Below are 22,444 nucleotides of genomic sequence, written 5' to 3'. Positions count from 1 at the left end.
AAAGGTGTGCTCACCAAGATGCACAAGAACAATGGATGGGTCTGGCTTACAAATCTTTAGCCAAAGAAGTTATAGGCCTGGGGCATGACTACCCACCAGGACCTGCCCAGTTAGGAATTTATGATTTATTACAGCACCCCATTAGCTTCCACAGAATTTGCTGTATTACACAGGAAACCACAGGCCCACAATAGTGTCACTCATGCTGAAAGCCCATGAAGCCAAACCTAAATACCTGATCTAATTGCAGGTCAACCTCTCCCTGAAACATAATCAGCCTGGAATTTCCTGATCAACACCACGGAGGTCATCTGCCTGATAGAACCCTCTGCCTTCCCCTGTGGGAAGGTGTCCTTGCCTGAAACAATGCACTCTTTAATTTCTTAGTCCCACCCTCTTTCTGGCTATAAAGTCCTTCCATTTTGTATAATTCATTGGAGCCCTTCTAGTTGCCAGATGGGATGCTCCCCGATTCATGAATTGCTTAATTAAAGCCAATTAAATATTTAAATTTACTAGGTTGAATTTTAACAACTGTAAGCTATTTTTTTTTCAATTATAAAATGCCTTGTATGGGAAAAAGGAAAAAAAAACTACTGGACTTTCTTTTTATTTTTTTAATGTTCATTGATCTCTGAACTTCTTATTGGTCTCCCCAAGGGGTGCCCCACCTCTGCTGCCTTAACACCTCAGAACTTTGGTGTTGTTGACCTCATACCACTTTGCCATCCACAAGCCTGCAGTGGTGTTCTTTTGGATGGATTGCATGCAATTGCTGCTGTCCAGAGCATCACCAAGACTGAAGTCTCCTCCTTCCAACAGGAGGAGGCTGGTGGTGTTCTCAGCCTCCAGCTTGGCCTTGATGCTCTGCAGGGCCTCCTACTCCTGGGCCTGGTGCTGCCCCTTGGCCCTGGACTGGGCCAGGTCTGACTCCAGCTGCAGGAGGACCCCATTGAGCTGTTCCGTCTGATGGCATAGTACATCTCCACCTCCATCAGGATGTTCTCCATACCGGCCTTCAGATTCCTCATCCAGTCCAGGTTAACCTCCAAGGCCTGGACCGTACATCTCAGCTCCTTGAGTTTCATCTCAGCGGCTCCTATCTCAGCGGTCTGTGAGGTGACCACTGTGGTTCTCTCCTCAGTCTGCTGGGACCAGTACTTGTCTAACTCTTCTCGGTTCTTCTGAGCCAGCTCATCACACTGGGCCCAGACGTCTGTCATGATCTTGTTGAGGTCCTAATATTTGGGGGCATCCAACTCCAGAGTCAACCCAAAGTTGGCAATCTGGTTTTGTAGACCATTTATTTACTCCCTCCCTGTGGTTCTTCTGCATGAAGAGCTGCTCCTCCTTGAGAGCCTTGATCTCTGTCTCCAGCCATAGCTGAATGATATTGGTGTCATCAATGACCTTTCAGAGCCCATTGAGTCACTCTCCATAGACTGGCGCATGGCCAGCTCTGTATCATATTTGACTCTGAAGTTATCAGCAGCAAGACGGGCATTGTCAATGTACAGAACAATATGGGCATTGCCCACAGAACTTACAAAGTCCTGAGCCCTCCAGTCCTCGATGATCTTAAAATAATGCTCCCAGCCTGTGACATGGGGTCCCTTCTTCTGCAGGTATTCCCATATGTCGCTCTCCAGTCTCCAATTGTCAGCCTCCAGGCTCCTTGGCCTCTCCAAGTAGGAGGTCATTCAGGCATTGCATTGTCTCCTTCTCACTGGATGTCCCCTATGCCCGCCAGACACCCAGCCATCCCTGCAGCCAGGCTCCTGGACCCCCAGCCAGCCCGCACACTGGTGGAGATCTGGAAGCCTGAGCCCCCAGCACCTGCATAGATGCTGGCCTTGCTGCTGTCCTGTGGGGCCTGGGGCCTGGGTGACTGCAAGGATCCCAGGGTCCAGTAGTTTGTGGAGACACTGGAACAAGTGCTGAAGCTCATGTTGTTCAGGGAGGAAGGCAAGAGGCCAAGACTCAGGTTTGAGCCACAGTGAAAAAGCTATTAGATTTTTAAGTGTTGTTTTTTTTAAATTATATTGTGAAATAATTTTAGATTTAAGGAAAATTTGCAAAAATAGCATAAAGAATTCCCATATACCCTTCTAAGAGATCTTGTAAATGTTAACATTTTCCCACGCTTGCTTTGTCATTCTCTCTCTCACTGTTTTAAGTCAATACTGTGTATGAGTTCACGTTTTCTTTACAAGCACTTCATGTGAACCAGGATGTTCTCTACGGTACTTATTTCCTATAATTTACAGCTCAGCATGTGTTTTAAACACACATACACACTTATAATTAATCAAAGTGATCCACACAAATGGTCAAAAGACCAAATAGAAAAGATGTTCTTTCGATGGTAAGCCACAGTTCCACCCTCAGCTCTGCTTTTCAGAGGCAACATCTTTTAAACAATCTTTGTTGCTTTGGGTTCTTCTCAAACCTACACATCTCTTAATGATCTGCTTCTACTTCTGCTTCTTACTAATCAACTTTGGACATTTAGCTTTAACCTTCTACCATGAAAGACACGAATGTAGCCCATCTACTCCCTCTCTGCCATAGTGACATCACTATTAGTTCTCCCACTGATCCCCTCTGCATCTTCAATCAACATACTTAAGTCTCAACTTTTGTTCCAGCCTCCATAGAAAGTGAACTGATCTCCCCTCTGTAAGCAGAGGGTAATAGCACTCGAATTCCTTCCCCTCACCTAAAGGCTGTTCCCTTACTTTCACACAATCCATTTATAACATTTTCATTCTATTCTATAACCACCCTTCTAATGTTCATAATTTGTCTATGAGTTCATCCTACACGATGGAAAACTAGTAAGAATTGAATTTCCGTGATGATGTGCTAGGCTAGGGCAGTGGTCGGCAAACCGCAGCTTGCGAGCCACATGCGGCTCTTTGGCCCCTTGAGTGTGGCTCTTCCACAAAATACCACATGCGGGTGCACACGTACAGTGCGATTGAAACTTCGTGGCCCATGCACAGAAGTCGGTTTTCGGCCTGGGCGACTCTATTTTGAAGAAGTGGCATTAGAACACTCAAGGGGCCAAAGAGCCACATGTGGCTCGCGAGCCGTGGTTTGCCAACCACTGGGCTAGGGCAAGCAGCGTGCTAGGAGTCTTCATAGGACCAGGATCATGACCACCTGTCACTTAGTGGAGAACCTTCCCCATGTCAAATAGAAATGGGGATTCTATCTTTTCTCTCCACCAAATCCCTTAACCAATCTGCATGTTTTTCCCACGTCTTGCTACTTCCTGGTCAGCCATTGTCCTGGCATCACGTTTTGTGTGTGGCTTTCTCCTTCCTCCTCAGGCGTGGAGAGCATGCAGAAACCCTTCGAGTTTCAGACTGTGCTGCTCTGGTTCTCCCTAGAAAGTGTGTTGCTCCCTTTCTTTAGAGCAGCCTCCTATTTTAATTAGTTGCCAAGAATGAAACAAATTCAGGAGATTTTATATAAATTCTAGATTTCTGTCTTCTACTGAAAAATTACAAGATTGGACTGGAATGCTGTGGCAATGAATAAGCTGTGGAGCCTCAGTACCAGCTCTCTTCCTCTCTCACCTGTCTAGACTCTGTGGTAAGGAGTTCCCAGCACTTGTAAGAGACTTGCACTTAATTTCCTTGGCTCCAGCCCCACATCTCACCTCTGTCAGGTTCCACAAGGCAGACTGCCTCCTCTGGGCTGCAGCCCCTCCTTGTGTTTTCTCCCTTGCTACTTACTCAATGTGTGGTCCAGACCGGAAAGCCTCCATGGCATCACCCAGAAGCTTGTAGATGCAGAACCTCTTGCCTACCCTGAACCTCCTGAATCGTATTCTGCAGTTTAATGAGATTTCTTGGTGATTCTAGGCCAATTAAGAAACAAACTGGTCAGGAGAAACCAAGATGGCGGCATAGGTAAGCACCTAAACTGCTGCCTCGTACAACAATTTCAAAACTACAACTAAAAGACAGAACGGACACCATCCAGAACCACAGGAAAGCTGGCTGAGTGAAAATTCTACAACTAGAAGGAAAGAGAAAAGCTCACAGAGAATTGGAGGTACGGCAAAGGGGCTTTGTGCGCGCAGAGAGGAAGGGCGGCTGAGAGCCTGGCTGACTTTCTCTGGCGGAAGGGGGAAGGAAGCCTCCGACCGCACTGAACCCCAGTTCTGACTGCACTGAACCCCAGTTCCGGGCGAACCCCTGGGGACCCACACTCTTACGGGGGGAGTCTGGACTCTCGGGCGGAGACTCGAGCTGGGAAAGGCAGAAGTCTGAAGGCGCACGCGGGCCAGTGCGCACAAAGGCTACGGAGGTTGCCACAGGCTTTCCCTAGTGAAAGGGAGTCAGAGGCTCCTGACGGCACTGAGCCCCAGTTCTGACTGCAGTGAACCCCAGTTCCAGGCGAGCCCCTGGGGACCCACGCTCTTGTGGGGGGAGTCTGGACTCTCAGGCGGAGACTTGAGCTGGGGAAGGCGGAGGACTGAAAGCGCACATGCGCGCAAGGGCAAGGCTGACAGGAAGCCAAGACTGAGACTTCACCCCATCCAAGCTGAGCACAGAGGCTATTGCAATTTGGCAAGTCTAATCCTATAAGGCTGTCTCCAGCACCGAACTTCTCCCAGCATAGACACAGCTGATCCTTACAGCCAACTGGCCCAGAGGTCAATTCTTCCCAGTGATACCAACAACAATAAAGACTTAATTACAACAAGGCTGTACACACAGTCCACAAAGGGGTGCACCAAGAGTGTCCACCTCAGGTTAACTGGGGAAGCAGACCCACTGGGCCATATTGGAAACCTAGCACACAAATCTACCTTACCAACTCAGGGAATCAGTGAAAATGCGGGGTCAAAGAATCAGATCACAAATGAAAGAAATGGAGGAAAACAAACGACTGGATATAGAATTCAAAACCACGGTTATAAGACTTTTTAAGAATATCCTAGAAAAGGCCGATAAATATAACGAGACCCTCGAAGATATGAAAAAGGACCAACTAGAAATTAAACATACACTGACTGAAATAAAAAATATTATACAGAGACCCAGAAACAGAAGAGAGGAACACAAGAATCAAGTCAAAGAATTGAAATACAAAGAAGCAAAAAACACTCAACCGAAAAAGCAAAAAGCAAAAAAAAAATCCAAAAAGTTGAAGATAATGTAAGAAGACTCTGGGACAACTTCAAGCGTACCAACATCAGAATTATGGGGGTGCCAGAAGAAGAGAGAGAGCAAGATACTGAAAACCTATTTGAAGAAATAATGACCGAAAACTTCCCCCATCTGGTGAAAGAAATAGACTTACAAGTCCAGGAAGCCCACAGAACCCCAAACAAAAGGAATCCAAAGAGGACCACACCAAGACACATCATAATTAAAATGCCAAGAGCAAAAGACAAAGAGAGAATCTTAAAAGCAGCAAGAGAAAAACAGTTAATTACCTACAAGGGAGCACCCATACGATTGTCAGCCGACTTCTCAACAGAAACTATGCAGGCCAGACGGGAGTGGCAAGAAATTTTCAAAGTGATGAATAGCAAGAACCTACAACCAAGATTACTCTACCCAGCAAAGCTATCATTCAGAATTGAAGGGCAGATAAAGAGCTTCACAGATAAGAAAAAGCTAAAGGAGTTCATCACCACCAAACCAGTATTATATGAAATGCTGAAAGGTATTCTTAAAGAAGAGGAAGAAGAAAAAAGTAAAGAGAAAAATTATGAACAACAAATACATATCTATCAACAAGTGAACCTAAAAATCAAGTGAATTAAAAACCTGAGGAACAGGATAATCTGGTGAATATAATAGAATCAGGGGCATAGAAAGGGAGTGGACTGATAATTCTCAGGGGGAAAGTGGTATGGGGGGTTCATGAAGAGAATGGACAAAAATCATACAGCTATGGATGAGGACAGTGGGGGGGAGGTAAGGGCAGAAGGTGGGGTGGGAAATGGGTGGAGGGGAGCTATGGAGGGAAAAAGGAGAAATAATTGTAATAATCTGAATAAAGATTTATTTAAAAAAAAAAAAGAAAAAGAAACAAACTGGTCTAGAGTACAGTTTTCCTGCCTTGCTTCATTCTCCCACCCCTAAATGTATTAAATTCTCTCATGCATGGATGTCCCTCACCCCTTTCACTTCATTATTGAGTTTGTGAATTTATTTGCTTTCTATTTTCATTTCTTTTCCTATTACTTAATGGGATCTCTAGAGGCAAAGGGGAAAACCTTTGTGGTCAATAATTCAGCAACTTGACAAGTTTCAGATACAAGTCTTAGAACAGTAGAGCAATAAAAATGTTTGCCATGCCCTGTGTTTGTTTTGTTTGTTTGTGTTTTACAGTTATCCTCTCATTAAGCACACAGATGTGAGGGATGTCACAGATGTTTATGATCTTGATGGGACAATTCTTCATGTGGGAGTCTCCTGGTGCCCTGGGGTTTATTACTTTACACCTGGAAAACTCAGAGACACTGCTGCCTGTAAGACTGGCAGCCACCATTCTGCCAGAAACAACAGCATTAAAGAATCAAATTGGAAATTACAGCTGTGGGGAGGAAGAAAGTTTACTCTAAAGGTTCTTTTTGCTGGACTGGTAATCAAACACACATGACACAGGTTAGCAAGAGAAAATAACCACATTTAATATATATACATGTATGGGAACCTGTACTTACATCAGAGAGTCAGAGACTACACATGCATGAGAGGTTCAGAGACAGAAAGGGGAAATGAGGTAGCTGTGACTTTCTGAGCTAAGGATGAGGTAAGGCACCTTGAGGCTTTAGAAGGTCATTACAGGGAGAGCACACGTTCAGTAATTAGTAGTTTGCCCTGCCCTATACATAGATTATCTCTGATAATACCCTATTATGAGCAAGGCCTCTAACTCACATTCCTCTAGATAGTTAAGTTTCTCTTGAGTCCACAGGGTCCAGTTACCTGTAGCTCAAAATAATCTGCATATCACAGAGGTCCATCCTGGGGTGGCTCTTACTGAATCTCTCCCTATACAATGAAGACAAGGGGAATGGAACAGCGTAGGAGAGCCGCACAAAACCATGTTTCTTTATTATTCTGGGTGTGTTCTTATTTTTAGCATCACAACTGCTACTGCACAGTTGTCCCAGCCAGTCATCCAAGTATTTGTGGAAATTAACTGCAGTGTTATGAATGTTTCACAGATGGGTGAATCAAAGCTGATGAGAAAACAAACTGGTTCTGATCTTTTCACCATTTTTGGAGATGAGTTTTATCTGGCTGAAAATAAGTATTTTCAATCAGAAACTACTACACAGAAAAAAACATGTTTGGTTTGTTTATTTGTTTGTTTTGTTTGTTTGTTTCTGCTAGAAACTGAATACCCAACTGAAAGTGGCTTGAACTTTGGAATTGGGTGGGTAACCTGGCTTCCACCTGGTGAGATCTGATTTCATTGGTCTGGGATGTGGCCTCGGCATTGAGAGTGATTCTCAGGTGCAACCAAGGTTGAGAACCATAGCTTACACAATGCAGATGCTAACTGTTCCACTCAAACCAGAGGTCTGCTGGCAATGGGGTGGCGATATTGTAGGCATGGCTCTGGGACTCAGTAATGTCATCAAGGACGCAGGCTCTTCAACTTTCTCCTTATTCTTAACATGTCAATGTCTCCACTCTCAGACACAGATGGCTGTTTAGCTCCAAGCATAAAGTGTTAAACACAACAGGGAAAGTGGGATAAAAACCGTCTCCTCTCACTTCTCTTTGTCAGTGAAAAACACTTTCTAGAAATCCACACCCCCACCTCACGCTGGAAATTTCTCCTTTATTTCATTGGCTAGAACACAGCCACCCATGGACCAGCTGCTGGCAAAGAAGCGAGGCTAATTTCAATTAGCATGTTGCTTTTACAAAACAAAATGAAGGTTCCATTAAATTAAATAATAAGAAGAATACTAGCCAGTTTGGCTCAGTGGATAGAGCATCAGCCTACGGACTGAAGGATCCCAGGGCACATGTCCGGGTTGCGGGCTCAATCCCCATTGTGGGGTGTGCAGGAGGCAGCCAATCAATGATTCTCTCTCATCATTGATATTTCTATCTCTCTCTCTCCCCCTTCCTCTCTGAAATCGATAAAAATATATTTAATGAATGAATGAATGAATGAATGAATGAATGAATATGTAAGTAAATAGAGGGTAATGGCTGTTAGATGGGCAACCAACAGCATCTGTCTCTTTAACCTTGTTATCCAAAACAAATTAGCAAAAAACTCATCATTGTGGGATACCTCCAGGCTCCACTGGACCTGCAAACATTTATTCTTTTTGGAGCAGTTCTAACTATTTGTAAGGAGTATGATTTTGTGACTTTAATTTTTTTCTTAGAGGTCTTCCTAAGAACAAAGAGAAAATTTAATTTAAAAATAGGATAAAAATCATTCTATCTTGACGATTAACATGTGGCTCTATTGACAATTTTATAAATCTATCTAAGATACATTATGGGAGCTTACTGATCTTATTTTTCCTTTTTCATGTTTTCATTGCCATTTCATCCCTTATCATATTCTTCCATTTCCCCCCAGCTTCATTTTAAAGAGGAATAATTAAATAATGAGAACACAAAAAATAATTGAATCGAAACCAAGATGGCGGCATAGGTAAGCACCTAAACTGCTGCCTCGCACAACAATTTCAAAACTACAACTAAAAGACAGAACGGACACCATCCAGAACCACAGGAAAGCTGGCTGAGTGGAAATTCTACAACTAGAAGGAAAGAGAAAAGCTCACAGAGAATTGGAGGTACTGCAAAGGGTCTTTGTGCGTGCAGAGAGGAAGGCTGAGAGCCTGGCCGACTTTCTCTGGCGGGAGGGGGAAGGAAGCCCCCGACTGCACTGAACCACAGTTCTGACTGCACTGAACCCCAGTCCCGGGCGAAACCCCGTGGACCCAGGCTCATACAGGGGGAGTCTGGACTGTCAGGTAGAGAGAAAGGCACCCGGAGACTCGGAGACCCAGAGGAGCCCCGGCGGGCAGGGGTCTGGAGGCGCGCGCGCCAGTGTGCATAAAGGCTGCGGAGGTTGCCGCAGGCTTTCCCTAGCAGAAGGGAGTCGGAAACTCCTGACTGCACTGAACCCCAGTTCTGACTGCACTGAACCTCAGTTCCAGGCAAGCCCCTGGGGACCCACACTCTTACGGGGGGGAATCTGGACTCTCGGGTGGAGACTTGGGAGCCGGGGAAGGCAGAGGTCTGGAGGCACGCGCGTGCCAGTGCGCACAAAGGCTGCTGAGGTTGCCACAGGCTTTCCCTAGTGGAAGGGAGTCAGAAGCTCCTGACTGCACTGAGCCCCAGTTCTGACTGCACTGAACCCCAGTTCCAGGCGAGCCCCTGGGGACCCATGCCCTTGTGGGGGGAATCTGGACTCTCGACTGGAGACTCGGGAGCCGGGGAAGGCAGAGGTCTGGAGGCCCGCGCGCGCAAGGGCAAGGCTGACTGGAAGCCAAGACTGTCTGCTCCACCCTGAGACTCCACCCCATCCAAGCTGAGCACAGAGGCTATTGCAATTTGGCAAGTCTAATCCTATAAGGCTATCTCCAACACCGAACTTCTCCCAGCGTAGACACAGCTGATCCTTACAGCCAACTGGCCTGGAGGTCAATTCCTCCCAGTGATACCAACAACAATCAAGACTTAACTACAACAAGGCTGTACACACAGTCCACAAAGGGGTGCACCAAGAGTATCCACCTCAGGTTAACTGGGGAGGCCGACCCACTGGGCCATATAGGACCCCTAGCACACAAAGCTACCCTACCAACTCAGGGAATCAGTGAAAATGCGGCATCAAAGAAACAGATCACAGAGGGGAGAAACCAAGATGGCGGCATAGGTAAACACCTAAACTGCTGCCTCGCACAACAATTTCAAAACTACAACTAAAAGACAGAACGGACACCATCCAGAACCACAGGAAAGCAGGCTGAGTGAAAATTCTACAACTAGAAGGAAGGAGAAAAGCTCACAGAGAATTGGAGGTACGGCAAAGGGGCTTTGTGCGCGCAGAGAGGAAGGGCGGCTGAGAGCTTGGCTGACTTCCTCTGGCGGAAGGGGGAAGGAAGCCTGGGACCGCGAGCTGGGAAAGGCAGAAGTCTGAAGGCGCACACGGGCCAGGGCGCACAAAGGCTGCGGAGGTAGCCATAGGCTTTCCCTAGTGAAAGGGAGTCAGAGGATCCTGACTGAGCCCCAGTTCTGACTGCAGTGAACCCCGGTTCCAGGCGAGCCCCTGGGGACCCACGCTCTTGTAGGGGGAGTCTGGACTCTCGGGCAGAGACTCGGGAGCCGGGGAAGGCGGAGGACTGAAAGTGCGCACACGCGCCGCGCCGGTGCGCACAAAGGCTGCGGGGGTTGCCACCGGCTTTCCCTAGTGGAGGGGAGTCAGAGGATTCTGACTGCACCGAGCCCCAGTTCTGACTGCAGTGAACCCCAGTTCCAGGCGAGCCCCTGGGGACCCACGCTCTTGTGGGGGGAGTCTGGACTCTCAGGCGGAGACTTGAGCTGGGGAAGGCGGAGGACTGAAAGCGCACATGCGCGCAGGGGCGGGGCTGACAGGAAGCCAAGACTGAGACTTCACCCCATCCAAGCTGAGCACAGAGGCTATTGCAATTTGGCAAGTCTAATTCTATAAGGCTGTCTCCAGCACCGGGCTTCTCCCAGCATAGACACAGCTGATCCTTACAGCCAACTGGCCCGGAGGTCAATTCTTCCCAGTGATACCAACAACAATAAAGACTTAATTACAACAAGGCTGTACACACAGTCCACAAAGGGGTGCACCAAGAGTGTCCACCTCAGGTTAACTGGGGAAGCAGACCCACTGGGCCATATTGGAAACCTAGCACAAATATCTACCTTACCAACTCAGGGATTCAGTGAAAATGCGGGGTCAAAGAATCAGATCACAAACGAAAGAAATGGAGGAAAACAAACGACTGGATATAGAATTCAAAACCACGGTTATAAGACTTTTTAAGAATATCCTAGAAAAGGCCGATAAATATAACGAGACCCTCGAAGATATGAAAAAGGACCAACTAGAAATTAAACATACACTGACTGAAATAAAAAATATTATACAGAGACCCAGAAACAGAATAGAGGAACACAAGAATCAAGTCAAAGAATTGAAATACAAAGAAGCAAAAAACACTCAACCGAAAAAGCAAAAAGCAAAAAAAAAAATCCAAAAAGTTGAAGATAATGTAAGAAGACTGTGGGACAACTTCAAGCGTACCAACATCAGAATTATGGGGGTGCCAGAAGAAGAGAGAGAGCAAGATACTGAAAACCTATTTGAAGAAATAATGACCGAAAACTTCCCCCACCTGGTGAAAGAAATAGACTTACAAGTCCAGGAAGCCCACAGAACCCCAAACAAAAGGAATCCAAAGAGGACCACACCAAGACACATCATAATTAAAATGCCAAGAGCAAAAGACAAAGAGAGAATCTTAAAAGCAGCAAGAGAAAAACAGTTAATTACCTACAAGGGAGCACCCATACGACTGTCAGCTGACTTCTCAACAGAAACTATGCAGGCCAGACGGGAGTGGCAAGAAATTTTCAAAGTGATGAATAGCAAGAACCTACAACCAAGATTACTCTACCCAGCAAAGCTATCATTCAGAATTGAAGGGCAGATAAAGAGCTTCACAGATAAGAAAAAGCTGAAGGAGTTCATCACCACCAAACCAGTACTATATGAAATGCTGAAAGGTATTCTTAAAGAAGAGGAAGAAGAAAAAAGTAAAGAGAAAAAATTATGAACAACAAATACATATCTATCAACAAGCCAACCTAAAAATCAAGTGAATTAAAAACCTGAGGAGCAGAATAATCTGGTGAATATAATAGAATCAGGGGCATAGAAAGGGAGTGGGCTGATAATTCTCAGGGGGAAAGGGGTATGGGGGGGTTCATGAAGAGAATGGACAAAAATCATACACCTATGGATGAGGACAGTGGGGGGGAGGTAAGGGCAGAAGGTGGGGTGGGAAAGGGGTGGAGGGGAGCTATGGGGGGAAAAAGGAGAAATAATTGTAATAATCTGAATAAAGATTTATTTAAAAAAAATAAATAAATAAAAAACAAACAAACAAAAAAAAAATAACAGATCAATTTGGATTGATGTGGAAAGCTGTCCAAGATCCAGTAAGCGAAAAAAGCAAGTGGGGTAGAATAATTATAGTGTCAAATAAAGAAATGATATAAATGTGTTTCTATATTCATAGAAAACTTCTGGTAGCAGTGGTGACCTATAGGAAATGATACTAGATAGAAATTACTTTTTAATGTACTGTTTAAATTTTTAAAAAATCATAAACATGAATTATTTCATTTAAAAAATGGTTTTAAAATGTTCAGGCTTTTTGAAACTCCTTTTGTGATTTTTTCCTGAGGAAATAGAGATAAATAAATATTTTGTACTAAAATGATCATGACATTTATGAAGATGGTGTAAGATTGGAAATAACCTAAATGCCTAGCATTAAGAGAATGCTTAAGTAAATAAAGGAGAATGGACTGTAAAAAAAAAAAAAGAAAAGAAACAGATCACAAACGAGAGAAATGGAGGAAAACAAATGACTGGATATAGAATTCAAAACCACGGTTATAAGGCTTTTCAAGAATATCCTAGAAAAGGCCGATAAATATAATGAGACCCTCGATGATATGAAACAGGACCAACTAGAAATTAAACATACACTGACTGAAATAAAAAATATTATACAGAGACCCAACAACAGACTAGAGGAATGCAAGAATCAAGTCAAAGAATTGAAATACAAAGAAGCAAAAAACACTCAACTGAAAAAGCAAAAAGAAAAAAAAATGCAAAAAGTTGAAGATAGTGTAAGAAGCCTCTGGGACAACTTCAAGCGTACCAACATCAGAATTATGGGGGTGCCAGAAGAAGAGAGAGCAAGATACTGAAAACCTATTTGAAGAAATAATGACTGAAAACTTCCCCCACCTGGTGAAAGAAATAGACTTACAAGTCCAGGAAGTGCACAGAACCCCAAACAAAAGGAATCCAAAGAGGACCACACCAAGACACATCATAATTAAAATGCCAAGAGCAAAAGACAAAGAGAGAATCTTAAAAGCAGCAAGAGAAAAACAGTTAATTACCTACAAGGGAGCACCCATACGATTGTCAGCCGACTTCTCAACAGAAACTATGCAGGCCAGACGGGAGTGGCAAGAAATTTTCAAAGTGATGAATAGCAAGAACCTACAACCAAGATTACTCTACCCAGCAAAGCTATCATTCAGAATTGAAGGGCAGATAAAGAGCTTCACAGATAAGAAAAAGCTAAAGGAGTTCATCACCACCAAACCAGTATTATATGAAATGCTGAAAGGTATTCTTAAAGAAGAGGAAGAAGAAAAAAGTAAAGAGAAAAATTATGAACAACAAATACATATCTATCAACAAGTGAACCTAAAAATCAAGTGAATTAAAAACCTGAGGAACAGAATAATCTGGTGAATATAATAGAATCAGGTGCATAGAAAGGGAGTGGATTGATAATTCTCAGGGGGAATGGGGTATGGGGGGGTTCAGGAAGAGACTGGACAAAAATCATACAGCTATGGATGAGGACAGTGGTGGGGAGGTAAGGGCAGAAGGTGGGGTTGGATCCGGGTTGAGGGGAGCTATGGGGGGAAAAAGGAGAAACAATTGTAATAATCTGAATAAAGATTTATTTTAAAAAAATAATAATTGAATCACCTAAAAGGATGATGCAATGGTAAACACGCACACACACACACACACACACACAAACCAACCACATTGTTATCCTTCAGTTTTCTTATTGCACCACCCAAAGTATTGCATCCTTTTTCAAGAAGGAATAAAAGACTTGAGAAACTTCATAGTTTGCTTTAAGGTTTCATAGGACAAGTTAAGAATTCAGAATTTTTCATTTTCCATCCATCCAAACTGACAGGATGATATTTCATAATTATTAGGTGAATCAGATGATAAATGCAAAGAGATAGATACCAACACCCTAGACTCTAATAATGAGGATGGAGGATGGAATTACTCATATAAATGAAACCTGATTATAAGTTTTCAGATGATATTGTAGATGAATTTTCTCAGACTCAAGAATCAATAAGTGGTCCATGTATTTCTATGGATAAAAAGAAAATGTGGTACTTTTTATCCTGTTACTCATTCAACAGGAAGCACATCATCACCCAATATTTTTAGCAAGAACCTGGACCATCTTGTTTTGTTAAGAAAAAAAAGCATAATGGTATTCTTTAATCTTTCTTTTATTGTTTGTGAACCAGTATTTATTTGAAGGTTTGTTGTGTTTAAATTCTTGTTAACATTTCTAATAAAATGTTTTTCTTACTATCCCTATATTCTTTTAGAAATTAATCATGAAATAATTTCAAAATGGTGATGAGTATTTCTCTTTATATATTGACAAAGGTCACTCAAATTACCCAGCTGTGGGCTCAGAATCCTTTATCAGTGTCAACAAGAGAAACATATTGATTATCTTGTTTAGGAGAGGCACTGTGCCATGCTCTGAAGATAAAAACAACAAAAAAGGAAGAAAAACAAAACAAAACAAACAAAAAACAGGCCTGCTCCTGAAGAGCTTATAACCCAGTTGGGAGTCAGGAATATAACTTTTCTCCCATCAGCTATAAATGCCACATTAGAGTTTTTCATTGCCAGTTGCAGGATCCTCTCTTTACCCCCAGCTTCCCCCAGTGTTTCCATCTTACACAACTATAGTGAAATCAAAACCAAGAAATGGACATTGGAACAATCCATACAACTTATTCAGATTTTACCAGTACAGACAGACGTGTGTGTGTGTGTGTGTGTGTGTGTGTGTGTGTGTGTGTGTAGTTCTATACAATGTTATCCCTTGTAAAGCCTTATGAAACCACCACCATAATCAAGATAGTCAACTGTACCATCACAAGACTTGCTCTTCTCACCTTTATAGTCATATTGATTCCCCTCCCCATCTTTAACTCCGGTTACTAATCTTTCCCGATCTCTGTATTATTTCATGAACATTACACGAATGGAATCATGCAGTGGAATGGAATCAAAACATCCTTTTGATTGGATTTTTTCACTCAGGATAACTTCCTTGAGGTTAATCCAACTTGTTGCGTGTATCAAGTTTGTTCCTTTTTATTGCTAAGTAGCACACTATGGTGTAAATGTGCCATAGTCTGTTTAACCATTTAGCTCTTGAGGGACATTTGGGTAGTCTTCAGTTTGGAGCTATTAAGAATAAGGCTGCCATGAACAGTCATGTACAACAAGTTCCTGTGTGAAAATAAATTTTTATTCATCCGAGATAAGTGCCTAAGAGGGCAACTGCTGGTTATATGGTAAGTTCATTATAGTTTTTAAAAAAGCTGCCAAATTATTTTCTGGAGTGACTGTACCATCTTACATTCCCAGCAGTAAGAGGGATCTGGTTTCTCTGCACCCTCACTTGCACTTGGTGGTATCACTATTTTTCATTTTAGCTGCTGTGATAGGTATATAGTGATATCTCACTGCAGTGTAATTTGCATTTCTTTAATGGGAAAAAAAACTACTGAACATCTTTTCATGTGTTAATTTGCCATCTGTATATCTTTAGTAAAATGCCTGGGTTTTGTTCATTTTCTAATTGGACTATCTGTTTTATTGTTTAATACTGAGTTGAAGAGTTCTTTACTCTAAATATACCAGTTACTATTTTTTTAAATTATAGTTGGCATACCTAGCTATTTTTAATCAGCTGCTATAACATTTAATTTAAGGGTCAAATGATGTCATGAAAAGTCTCTATCTCATTGAACCACATTAATACTCCTCCCTCTTTAGCAAAACCATCTATATCAACTCCCATCCAGCTGTCTTCAAAGAGGAACTCTGTGAGGGCCAGTTCCAAACCTGGGCAAAACATTTTATTTTTGAAAAGCAGTTTATTTACCATTAATCTGCTCCACACTATTCTTTAAGGGTTACAGTGCCAGCTCTTCATCCTTTGAGAAGAGGTTTTGTTATCAGAGCCATGAACGTGGCTGATGTTGACATGACAACTTTTCTGTTTTTAATTTTCCCCACTTTCACTAGACTGTTTTTCTTGCTCATTCATTTCTCTGCTTCCCCACAGCGTTAGCTTTCCCCTGCTATGGCCACAGCACTCACCTCTACGTGCCTACGCAGCTCAGTTCCTCAGATTAACTGATTCTGCATCTGTTGTCCATTTCCAAAGTTCTGGGAGAGAGCCTGGACCCCTGGACTTCTAGTGCACCTGGGGAAGTGATGGCAGGGAACATGTGACTCTCCTGGGGATGTAGCCTATGCGGTTCTCTGAAAAGAAGGTATGAACAGAAAATTAGTGTCACCTGTATTAGAAGGACCACAGGGAACAGAAAGTCAAGAGAGACGAAGGGGTTCTCAGAGCCACCGCTCCAGTGGGAGAGGCAGGACATAAACCAGCTCCAAAGCTCACACTATATCGACTATGGCATTCACCTCACCAAAAACCTGGGTTTCTTGGTGAGGGATTAAGTATCCATGATTACAAAAAAGAGACACATAAATTCCAATAGAAAACCATACCAGGAGAAAACAAAAGACATAAACCTATTAAGTGAAATACTATTTATAATTAAAAGAACAATAGCGTTACTCCCTTTTAACAAGTTTTGCAGTAGTTTAAATGTATGCTTATATTATCCTCCTAATAAAAATACTTTTCTGTAAAAAAAAAATACTTTAGTGTGTTTATGAGCCCTTGGGTGGCATGGCTTAGTGACATACAAAGTTAATTCCATAAAGTGATAGGAAAAAACAGAATGGCCCAAATCCCTTTGAACAAGATACCTGCTCTTATGCAAGAACACTCTAATTTTGTCCTTTAATCAGCATTAACTAACTTTCTCATGTTAAAACATGGCATTTTCTAGGACTGAGTGAATGGGATAACTAAATAGTACCTTTTTAAATGCAATTTGAATCTTTCCTGCTAAAATTTTTACTTATGAGTTTCCGTCTATGTTTATGAGTGAGACTGGTTTATAATATGCCTTCTTGAACTAACCCTGTCAGGTTCTGATATTGAGATTATGACAGCTGCTATCTTCAACAATGTGTATAAAATTGGGATTTTTACTTGACTCCAAATTCATTTAGCCTGGTGTTTTCTTTTTGAGAAGAATTTAAATACAGACTAACTTTTAAATTAGATTTTCTATTTCTTTTAATTGGGTCGACATATAGAGTCATAATTCACATATCATACATTCACCCACTTAACATGTATAACTTAGTGGTTTTAGTAAATTCAGAGTTGTGCAGTCACCACCACTATCTAATTCCAGTACATCGCATTATTAAAAAAAAAACGAAAACACACAAACAAACAAAAACCCTGAACCCTTTGGCAGTCATTCACCCTTTCCTCATAATCCTTAGTCCTAGGCAACCACCACTCTACTTTCTGAATATCAATTTGCCTATTCTGGACATTTCATATTGTTGAAATCACACAATATATAATCTTTTGTGATTGGCCTCTTTCAATTAGCATGTTTTCATGGTTCATCCATATTGTAACATGTATCAGTACTTCATTTCTTTTTATTGCCAAATACTATCCCATTGTATGGTTACACCACCTTTTACTTGGACATTTGACCTGTTTTTACTTTTTGGCTATTATAAATAACTAGAGGCCCGGAGCACGAAATTCATGCACAGGGGGTGTGTGTCCCTCAGCCCAGCCTGCACCCTCTCCAATCTGGGACCCCTCGAGGGATGTCCGACTGCCCGTTTAGCCCCGATCCCGGTAGGATCCAGGACTGCTGGCTCCCAACTGCTTCTGCCTGCCAGCCTGATCACCCCCTAACCACTCCCCTGCCAGCCTGATTGATGCCTAACTGCTCCCCTGCCAGCCTGATTGCCCCCAACTGCCCTCCCCTGCAGGCCTGGTCACCCCCAACTTCCCTCCTCTGCCGGCTTAGTCACCCCTAACTGCCCTCCTCTGCTGGCCTGATCGCCCACAACTTTCCTCCCTTGCAGGCCTGGTCCCTCCCAACTGCCCTCCCCTGCTGGCCATCTTGTGGTGGCCATCTTGTGTCCACATGGGGGCAGGATCTTTGACCACATGGGGGCAGCCATCTTGTGTGTTAGAGTGACAGTCAATTTGCATATTACTCTTTTATTAGATGGTGCTCTGAAGAGTCATGTACAGGTTTTCATGTGGACTTGTTTTCATTACTCTTGGGTTTACACCTAGTTATGGAAACATTAGGTCATATGATAGCTGTTCAACATTTTGAGGAACTGCCAAACCAACAGTTTACATTCTGACCAGCTGTGTCTAAGGGTTCTGGTTTCTCCACATCCTTGTCAACATTTGTTATTGTCCATCTTTTCCATTATAGCCATCCTAGTGGGTACAAAGTGATTCCTCTTTGTGGTTTTGATTTGCATTTTCCTGATGGCTAGAGATATTAAGCATCTTTTTATGTGATTTTTGGCCATTTGTACTATATCCTCTTTGGAGAAATGCCTATTTAAGTCCTTTGCCCATTTTTAAATTGGGCTATTTGTCCTTTTACTATTGGGTTGCAAGAGTTATTTACATGTTCTAGATACAAGTCCTTTATCTGATATGACTTGCAAACAATTTTTTCCATTGTATGGGTTGTCTTTTTTCCTTGTTAGTGTTCTCTGAAGCACAAACTTTTTTTAATTTTGATGTTGGCTTCATCTAGTTTTTGGGTGTGTGTTTTTGTTTGTTTGTTTGTTTGTTTGTTTGGACTGTGCTTTTGGTTATATCTAAGAAATCATTGCTTAATCCAAGATCAAAGATTTATGTCTATGTTTTCTTCTAAGACTTTTATAGTTTTAGCTCTTACATTTAGGTCTTAATTCATTTGGGATTGATATGTTATGATATAAGGGCCCTACTTCATTTTTTTTTTTTGCATGTATACAGTTATCCCAGCACCATTTATCAAAAAGACTATCCTTTCTCCATTAAAATGTCCTGGCCACCTTGTCAAAAACCAGATGACTGTAAATGTGAGTTTACTTCTGGACTCTCAATTCCATTCCGTTGATCTATAGGTCTCTTCTCATGCCAGTATTTCACTATCTTGATTATTATAATTTCACTAGAGGCCTGGTGCACAAAATTTGTGCACTTGAAGTGGGGGGAGGGGTCCCTCAGCCCGGCCTGAACGCTCTCACAGTCCAGAAGCTCTCAGGAGATGTCCAAATGAGAGCTTAGGCCCGCTCCGACTTCCTTAGTGCTGCCGCAGAGGTGGGAGAGGCTCCCGCCACTGCCCTTGCGCTCACCAGCCGTGAGCCTGGCTTCTGGTTGAGTGGTGCTCCCCTGTGGGAGCACATTGACCACCAGGGGGCAGCTCCTGCTTTGAGTGTCTGCCCCCCAGAGGTCAGTGCCGGTCATAGCAACTGGTCATTCCACCGTTTGGTCAATTTGCATATTAGCCTTTTATTATATAGGATAGTAAGTTTTGAAACTGGGAAGTGTAAATCCTCCAACTTGTGCTTTTTCAAAATTTTTTTACCTACTCTGGGTCCCTTGAATTTCTACATGAATTTTAGGATCAGCTTGTCATTTTCTGCAAACAAGCCTGCTGGGTTTTGATAGACTGCATTGAAGCTGTAGGTCAATTTGGGGAGTATTTCCATCTTAACAATATTAAGTTTCCTGATCCATAAACATGAGATGTCTTTGCATTTATGTAGGTCTTCTTTTGTGTCTTTCAACATGCTTAGTAGTTCAAAGTATAAGTTTTATACTTATTCATTAAATTTATTCCTAAGTATTTTAGTCTTTTTGATGTTCTGAGTGTTTTAATAATAAACTCTGCTTTTGTAAGTACTTGTTCATTTCATGAAAATTTTCCAATCTGTCATGAAATTATTTAAAAATCTTGAATTAGTCAGTGTTTAACTAAAGAAACAGAACTAGTTTAAGATATATATTAAGAGATTTATTACAAGGAATTGACACACAATGGTGGAGGCTGGATGATGAGTCTAAAATTCTAAACCAATGACATTCAGGAAGGGCAGGCTGGGAATCTCAGGCATGAGCTGAAACTGCTGTCCACACATATAATTTCTTCTCCCTCAGGGAAGCCTCAGTTCTGCTCTTAAGGGCTTTCAGATGATTGAATCAGGCCCACACATATTACCTATAACCTCACTTACTTAAAGCCAATTGATTATGGATTTTAACAAAATCTATAAAATCCCTTCATAGCAATCCACAAGTTAGAGACTGACTGATTAAATAGCCTGTTGACACATAGAACTGACCATCATCAGCCTTTTACCTTTTTAAAATCTGTACCATTTGTAGTTAATAAAGTCCTTGGTGTCCTTAATATCACTTATTTGTGTGTTTCTGTCATGATTAATCTTTCCAGATATTTTTCTAATTTATTAGTGTGTCAAAAAAAAACTTTTGACTTTGTGATTCCATTATGTTTCTTTTCTTTTTTAAAAAATATTTTTATTGATTTCAGAGAGGAAGCGAGAAAGAAACATCAATGCTGAGAGAGAATTATTGATCGGCTGCTCCTGCACACCTCACACTGGGGATTGAGCCTGCAAACCGGGCATGTGCCCTGACCAGGAATGGAACCATGACCTACTGACTCATGGGTCGACGCTCAACCACTGAGCCATGACATCTGGGCTATGTTTATTTTCTATCCTATCAGTTTTTGCCCTTTACCATTCAGTCCCAGAGTGTACAACTTGGCATCAACCACAAGCACACCTCCAGGAAAAAAAGGCCACACTTTAAATTTTAGGCTTCGTTTTTGTTGTTATTTAAGTTTTTTAAAGAACAGGAAGAGAGATAGAAACATCAATGTGAGAGTGAAGCATCGATCATCGGCTGCCTCCTATATGCTCACTATTAGGGATTGAGCGTACAACCCGGATCAAACCAGCAACCCCTCGGTGCATGGGATGATACCCAACCACCTGAGCCAGGGCGAGCTGTTCTCTTTTTTAAACATCTCTATGGAGTACAACTTTGGACTCACACCTAAGTAGGGTGGGGTGGAATGCACAGAAAAAAGCCTAATGACATACACCAAATGTTAACAGTGGTTATCTCTGTGTATTAGAATTGGGGATGATGTTTTTCCTCATTCTTTCCTGTATTAAAAAGTATGTACTTCTTGCCAAAACCGGTTTGGCTCAGTGGAAGAGCGTCGGCCTGCGGACTGAAGGGTCCCGGGTTCGATTCCGGTCAAGGGCATGTAACTTGGTTGCGGGCACATCCCCAGTAGGAGGTGTGCAAGAGGCAGCTGATCGATGTTTCTCTCTCATCGATGTTTCTGATTATCTATCACTCTTCCTTCCTCTCTGTAAAAAATCAATAAAATATATTTAAAAAAAATAAAAAATAAAAAAAATAAAAAGTATGTACTTCTTGACTGATCTTACACTGGGGGATGTGGGGGGAGCTGAAGGGCACTTTGGGGAAAATTTTAATATGAAACATGTTAGGCAACAATATTGTGTTAAATTTCTTTGGCATAAACATACAGTATCCATGTAAAAGACTGTCTATGTTCCTAGGGGATACATGAAGGGTGAAGTATCATCATGCATATTTCAAATGTTTCAAGAAAGACCCTGTTTATGAAGCATACATGGGAAAATGTCAACAATAAGTCAATCTAGATGAAGGGAATACCTGTATTCATTGTACTATCTGAAATTTGCTGTAGATCTATATATATAAAAAAGGTTAAGCGACTGTCCGACTGGTAGCTATGATGCACACTACCAGGGGGCAGATGCTCAACACAGGAGTTGCAGTGACTTGGCAGCGGCAGTTCTCAGGTGATGCACTCTGGAACCAGAGGGGAGGGAACCCAATTCCAGGGTTCATCACCTGCGAACCACCTTCTCGCAATCCGGGACCCCTCGGGGGGTGACAGAGAGCTGGTTTCAGCCTGATCCCCGCAGGCCAGGCCAAAGGACCCCATCTGCCAAGGGATCCTGTTCACTCCACAGACGCCCTTCTAGCCGCAGCGCTACCCCAGGTGCAGCCAGCTGGGGAGGGACCACAGGAGGTTGGTTCCAGGGCATGTCTGGCCTGTCTCACCCAGTCCCGCCCTGCCGGCCACCTTCTAATGAATTTCCTTTCAATGTGCACGAATCCGTGCACTGGGGCACTAGTTTATATATATAAAAGGCTAATATGCTAAGTGTCCCTCCGATCATTCAACCGGTCACTATGATGCACACTAACCACCAGGGGGCAGACGCTCAATGCAGAAGCTGCTGTGACATGCACTGGCCATTTACAAAGGAATGGCACCGCGGACTAGGTGCC

The 22,444-nt window shown here is 42.6% G+C and overlaps 1 pseudogene across 1 annotated transcript; it reads right to left on the bottom strand.

Annotated features, from left to right (window-relative positions):
* Positions 1-712: 712 nt before the first annotated feature.
* LOC308243796 (keratin, type I cytoskeletal 18-like) lies at positions 713-1,948 on the bottom strand (annotated as a pseudogene). The gene has a single exon. The product of its transcript is annotated as a keratin, type I cytoskeletal 18-like (transcript).
* Between the last annotated feature and the right edge of the window lie 20,496 nt (positions 1,949-22,444).

Source organism: Plecotus auritus, assembly GCF_963455305.1.
Source record: "Plecotus auritus genome assembly, chromosome: 1".
NCBI classification, from domain to species: domain Eukaryota; kingdom Metazoa; phylum Chordata; class Mammalia; order Chiroptera; family Vespertilionidae; genus Plecotus; species Plecotus auritus.
Note: the sequence above shows the minus strand (reverse complement) of the source record. Positions and strands in the feature narration are given on the sequence as shown.